The 7030-nt window shown below is 43.7% G+C and overlaps 1 pseudogene; it reads right to left on the bottom strand.

Annotated features, from left to right (window-relative positions):
• Positions 1-1414: 1414 nt before the first annotated feature.
• LOC119894054 lies at positions 1415-6293 on the bottom strand (annotated as a pseudogene).
• Positions 6294-7030: the final 737 nt, after the last annotated feature.

Raw genomic sequence — 7030 nt, forward strand, 5'->3', positions numbered from 1 at the left:
ACGCTGCCGCAGAGTCTGGAGGGAGGCCAGGGCCGCTCTGCAGCACACCGCAGCCCGCAACCCGCAACCCGCAACCGCCAGCTGGCAGACCACCACCGGGCCCCTGCGCCCGCCTACCAACTGGGGCAGCAGGTTTGGCTTTAATCCAAGGACCTCCCTCTACAGACCACGTCAAAGAAACTTACCCCCCAGTTCATCAGCCCTTACCACACTGAGGCCGTCATCAACCCCTCCGCTGTACGCCTGACCCTCCTGCCTCACCCGAAGGTCCACCCCGTCTTCCACGTCTCCCGGATCAAGCCCGTTTCCACCAGCACCCTCTCGTACCAGTTGATGTGTGATGTAGAGGTCGGGGTTACCGGTACCTGGTGGACTGGGCCGGTTACGGTCCGGAGGAGAGTTCTTGGATCCCCACCAGTCAAATCCTGGACAAATCTCTCCTGACTGACTTTTACCGAGCCCACCCTGACAAGCCGAGGGGTCCGCCCGAGGCGTCCGTTGAGGGGGGGCCCTATTGTGGTGGCAGCCCGGCTGACTATCCACACCTGCGCCTCATCAACCTCCACCTCTGCCTGCCACACCTGCCAGCAATCAACCTCATCTCAACAAGTATTTCAACCCCGGCTCTCCACTCAATCTTCGCTTGATCATCGTCGCTTCTGACTTGGTGCCACTGCAATATTCAAGCCTTTTTTATCTTGTCTTGTATCTTGTTCCTCCGTCTCCTGCTTCCCTGTATTAAACCTACCTGTCTATCTGTCTTCCCCTCCAGGTCCAATCATCTCCGTCTCCCGCTCGGTCAGCTGGGCTTGCCTACCTGCCTTCTCCCCATCGCATCACCTCCACGGCGCTCCCTCGGCTCCCCTTCGCTCCTCGCCTGTCTGCCGGCCACCACACTCCTTCCCTCCTCGGCCTCCTGTCTCCCTCGGTCCTCCACGCCCGCGTCTCTCGGTGTCCACCTCTCCTTCTTCAGTACTTGGAGTTGAACTGAGCTTTTACTTGTTATTAGCAAACATGTAAGAAGCCTCGCTAATAAGCAGAGCTATGTTAACGTTAGATCACAGCTGGATTATCCAGGTAAGCATGCTGTACATCACTGGAAGTCAATATCATAAGTCATTCTATTGGAATCACTGCACTCTTGTGAAAAAGAAGCGCTTGAAGAGGTGGGCCTGGGCGGCACGGTTAAGTGTACTGTGCCCAGTCACGGCACGATCACACTGGTCAAACTAACCGGACTTTGACGTTGCTCGGGCAGATTGCCTAGTGTGAGTACACCCTTACACTGGAGACTATGTCAGATGTGATGGAGCTTCTCAGCTTGAGTTAGGACTGAGAACAGCTGATGTCAGCTCTTTTTCAGCTTAGATTTTAATCAAAAACAAAAAAACTGAATCGGACACATTAACACTTTAATTTTCTTTTCTTTATTTAGAAAGATGTTACAACCTGGCTTGTCTTGGAGAGCAGTAACATATAATTGGGATTAGAAATGAGGTGGAATGCGACAACTGGAAGGTTCTGTTTAAAGTCAGGAGTTTAATTAACCAAGGAATGCGCTTGCACAAGGGAATACAACAGAAAGGGCCTATACAGCTGCTGCCAAACAACCATTAAGTAACTAGTTACTTAAGTTACTAGCTCTTGACTCAAAAATACACTAAAGAACGAAAAGAGGTCAGCACCCTTAAGCTTACAAATTACAAAGGAAGAAAACAATAGGATCACCACAATTAATATACACTAAATGGCTGCCAGCGATGGCTGTAACCAAGAACACTAAAGAAAAGCAAAAGACTTTTGTCACATTTATAAACTGCTCTTCAGTAATTTGTGCCAGTATGCAACACTTCTCATAGAAACAATGATCTGTCAGTTGAAGGTTTAGAATTTGACACCCAGACATTTAAAGAAAGTGCAAATTCTTTTCATTTCTGACGACATTGTGTTCTGATGATTTAACAGTGTTGAAGGCATGTAATGCAGTTATTAGAATAAATTAGACAACATTAAATAAAATCAATCAGAGCAGTGAAATTTGGTGTGTTGTAGTAGAAAGTTGCAACATGACACACCAAAGAAACATTTACAGAAAAAAACACATTGATAAGAATCTGAAAAACAATGTATATACATAAATATACATTTATTACATTAAATGTAGGAAATCAAATGTTTGTTCTACTCAGTGTGATTGACAGGAGAGATGATCAGAGGGGCAGAGTTTTTACCACCATCATTAAGACCAGGATTAAAGTATGGGTAGAGTTTCTCAGTGAAGCAGCAGCCAGTAAAGGAGTAGATAAGAGCTGCAGCATCAACGTCATAAAAGGAGACCAGACCCTCCTCAAAATCCACAAACACCCCCACCTTCTCAGGCCGAGACTTCAGAGAGAGACGGACTGGAGGGTCAGTCCAAGCTTTGTAGTTATTTTCATTCCTCAAACATATCATCCAGTGACCATCCTGAGGACTCCTTGTGATTTGTCCCTTCCTGTTGATCGACTCTCTGGCCACTCCTAAATCCCACTCAGTCTTCCCTTTAACCTGAACCTCGTAGTAAAATCTTCCTGAGGAGAAACTCTGCTTTGCTAAGACATGAACACAAATATCAAATCTCTCTGGATTGTCTGGGAGATTCTTCCATACATCACCATGTTTAACTTGTTTTCCATCATCAGTCAGGATGAGAGCAGGATGTGCTGTATCAGGATCGAGGTCACATCCACTGCATACTGCTGGACCCTCTTGGGCTGGGCGTCAAACAGCTTCTTCATCTGTTCACTGAGCGTCTCCTCCAGCTGATTCACAGCTCTCCTCACAGTCCCCTCATATGAAGGTGGACGGACCTGACTTCTGTCCAGTCCTTGGTGGGTGGAGCAGCGTTCAGGGACGGGAGGCTTTGGAGGAGGTGGAGGTGGTCTTCAGAGCGTGAGAGCTGCTCCACCTCAGAGCTTCTCTTCTTCAGCTCAGAGATTTCCTGTTCCAGCTCTTTGATGAAGCCTTCAGCCTGTTTCTCTGTCTCTCTCTGCTTCTCTTTGATCGTGTAGATGAGCTCGGCCTGGCTTCTCTCAACAGACTCCTTCAGAGCGCTGAAGACCTGAACACCACCTGCTATCTCTCTGTCTGCATCTTCCTTACTGAGCTCCACTGAGCGTTTGATCTCCTCAATCTTCAGTCGTCTCTTCTGGATCATCTGCTGAGTTTCAGCCTCTGTCTTCCCCAGCTCGGCCTTCTTTCCTTCATATTCTTCTTTCAGAGGAACAACATCATGTGTCTTGTGGTCTGAAACAGAGCAGAGCATGCAGACACACATCTGGTCGGTCTTACAGAACAGCTCCAGCAGTTTATCGTGCTTCGTACACATCCTGCCTTCCAGGTTCTCCACAGTGTCGATCAGCTGATGTCTTTTCAGGCCTGCCATTGTCAGATGAGGCTTTCAGGTGAGTCTCACAGTAGGAGACCAGACAAACCAGGCAGGACTTCAGGGCCTTCAGTTTGGTTCCAGTGCAGACGTCACAGGGAACTTCTCCTGGTTTGGCAGCTTGTTGCTCTGAGCTGCTGCTGCTGGCTTTCTGTTGAGCTGACTGTCTGAACTGAGCAGCCATCTCAGAGATGAAAGTGTTGACCTGCAGCTCAGGTTTTGTGTTGAAAAGCTTTTTACAGTTGGGACACTGACACAGGACGTTAATATTCCAGTGTTCAGTGATGCAGGTTTTACAGAAGTTGTGTCCACATGGTGTGGTGACTGGATCAGTGAACACATCCAGACAGATGGAGCACAGAAACTGATCTTCAGTCAGGAGACAGCTGGCAGCAGACATATCCACACTCTGAGGACAAAAAAAGTTTGTGAAAAAAATTGTAGTTGCATATCTTTTGATTAAGAAAATCAAATGTGCAGTTCAGTGGTTGTATATCTATGAGATTAACAAGCTCAGAAAATAAGAGATCTTCATTCCAAAACATTTACTAGGAGGAAAACATTAATACTCTGAATATTACTCAAAATATATTAAAATGTTGAGCCTAAATCTAATTATTAAAATATTAGCAAACATAATCTTCCAGGAAGGTTGGAAGAGATAACATAAGTGTGAGTGTGTCTGCGTCTTAAACGTGATAAATATGGTGTTTGTGCAGGTTTGCAAAGTATATGAACATGTAGGGTGCAGCATTTTCCTCAGGGGTTGATTGGACTCGCCTTATTTTCTCCAGCTGAATTCCAACAGAACAGAATTCTCTATTATTGGACCCCAACATCTCACAAAAGAAATACTGCCACCTACTGGTCACCTGTCACCTGCCTGTTTCATCACCTCAGACATGTTGCTACAATAAAAACTTTATAAAATTTTAGATATGCAGAAACTTTTGTACATGTTTTTAATTCCTCGCACCTTTATCATTGCAAAAGTCTCTTGTCTTAATCAAAAAAACTTGAAACGACGAAATCAGCTGCTGCTCAGCTTTTAACCAGAACCGAGAGCTTCGATCACACCACACCTGTTTTTGCCTCTTTACACTGACTCCCTGTTTGTTGTAGGTTTGTTTTAAAGATCTTATTGATCACTTTTAAGGCTCTCCATGACCTGGCTCCAGATTATATTTTGGATCTTGTAACTCCTTACAAGCCTTTGTGCAGTCTGAGATCTTCAGGCAGGGGTCTCCTGTCTTTTGGCCCTCAGGGCCCCTAGGCTGTGGAACGACTTGACCGAGAAAGTCTCTTCTACAAATGCACATTTAACAGAAAGCATATCCTGATTTTATCTGAGTTGATTGTTTATATTTTTTGATTCCCGTTTTATTTTTTATTTTATCCTGCTTTTTATAAAATGTTTTTTCTTACTATTTCTTATTTTAGTTTGATTTTATTTTGCCCCTTCTGTCATTCACTGTGGTATTTTATTTCATCTTTCTCTCTGTGTCTCCTGTGAAGCACTTTGTTTTGATAACCGCTCTATAATATACAGTTTATTATTACTCATTAGTTGTCGTGGTAACTAGTGTTTCACTGTTGAAGTTGATCAAAACCTTTCATATGTAGTTTTACATCCCGTTTGAAGGCGACCTCTGGCTCATCGCTGCCTGCTGCCGCTCACTGATATGAATGGAGTTTATTAGTAAAAATAATAAAACAACAACACACTAATCTGATGTCTTAAGCACTGCATTGATAACATCCCAAACCCTCTGGTTCTAATGTGATCCCTCCATAACGGTCACATCACACATGAAATAATTTAATAATTCTGCTGATTATATTGTTATTGGAGTGAAAATATTTTTAAAGTCGGCTAAACATTTATTATCAATATTTAACATTTATTACAATTTACTGTGATACATTGAGCCAGTATAAATCTTTTATTATTAGTTGAAACGTCAGAGAGTGAGCTTGGACAAAGAGGAGGAGGCACAGAGAGAGAGGATGATGATACAGAGAATCATACACGTTAAATGTGCAGAAGAAAAGATGGAAGCTACTCTGGGCTGCAGGAAACTGTAACAGCTCATCTTCACAACCCCCACAGCCACTGATGGAGATCAGTTTAAAAAGGCTTCCGCACTGAGAGGAACTTCCTGTCTGAGTTGTGTTAATACCGGCAACAGGTCGGAAACAGGACGTAAATCTTTTAAAGCTTAAGCTAGAACAGACTGCATCCTGTCTAAGTTGAGCTAGTCGGAGTGCTGTGGTTTGGTTTTCACCTCTGTTTTGTATTTTCAGCTGAATTTACACGTTTTTATCCACACATTTCTGTGACATCATATCTTTATCTGGTAAAACAGATGTAAAACAGTCAGATTCTCGTTTGAACTGAATTTTGACCAAATACTGAGTCAGTGCATTTTGGCTTTGTAGGGCCGTGTACTCACCAGGGTTTGGCAGAGATTCTGCTGTTTTGTTGAGAAAAGTTGAATGTTTCTTTAGAGACAAACAGAGAGACTTGTCTCGACCGCAGCTCTGCTGACACTCAGACTAACTTTGACTTGAGGAAATGTGACGTTGCAGCTCTCCTCTGTCACTGTTGCTCCTCCTCTCAGTGCAGCTCTGAAGTCAGGTTTTATTGCCTCCTCGGGAAATACCTTGACACAGCTTTGGAACAAGATGAGTTTATACTTTTTGTGTCTTTTTTCTACAATATAAAGCAGCAGCAGAATTACAAAGAGACAACATAACAGTGCAAAATATTCAAGAACGTACTGTTTCTTTTGATCAACAGGCAACAACGCTCCCTTTACAGTCCCACAAACGCTCCAGTGAAACTCACTGTTCTTCCTTGACACCTCTTTCAAACCATCCATCTTCTCTGTCTAAAATGTGCACCTGGTGGTCCTCAAACGAGTGTCCTCTGTCCTTCAGATGTAAGTAGACTGCAGAGTCTTGACCTGAGGAGTTGGCCCTTCTGTGTTGAGCCATGCGTTTGTGTAGTGGTTGTTTAGTCTCCCCAATATACAGGTCTGTGCATTCCTCACCCCTTCCAACCTCACCATCCAAGAAAGGAAGGCTGTGACATCTCTGAGCAAGGATCAAAACATCACCATCCTACCTGCTGACAAAGGAAGATGCACGGTAGTCCTTCACACAGTGGACTATCAAAACAAGGTCAACACACTACTAATGGACATGTGGGGTTTTGTTCCTTGGCTGGGTTTCCCTCAATGATAGACCAGACACAGAAATCATTAAGTCTGTATCTTTAGATTTTTCAATAATTTACATAAGAAAAAGGTACAAAATATGAAAATGACAAATACAGATTACATAAAGTTATAATTAAGGAAAATAATAAAAATAATAGAAAATGAATTGCACTTGAGATCACTTTAGCCTCCTCAAAGGAATCTCCTACCAATATCCTAAAGATCACTCAAAACCCACAAATTCACTCAGATTAGCCTTCTAAAATCATTGGACAATTGACCCAATTTTGCCAGAGACTCATCCTCCACCGTCTGGAAAAAGTCTACCAGCCACTCCTTGTTAACTCAAATATAAACCCCCCAAAATTACAGCCACGTACGCAAC

Source organism: Micropterus salmoides, unplaced genomic scaffold, assembly GCF_014851395.1.
Source record: "Micropterus salmoides isolate LMB-PRFRI ecotype aquatic unplaced genomic scaffold, ASM1485139v1 Ms_hic_scaffold_8, whole genome shotgun sequence".
Lineage (NCBI taxonomy): Eukaryota > Metazoa > Chordata > Actinopteri > Centrarchiformes > Centrarchidae > Micropterus > Micropterus salmoides.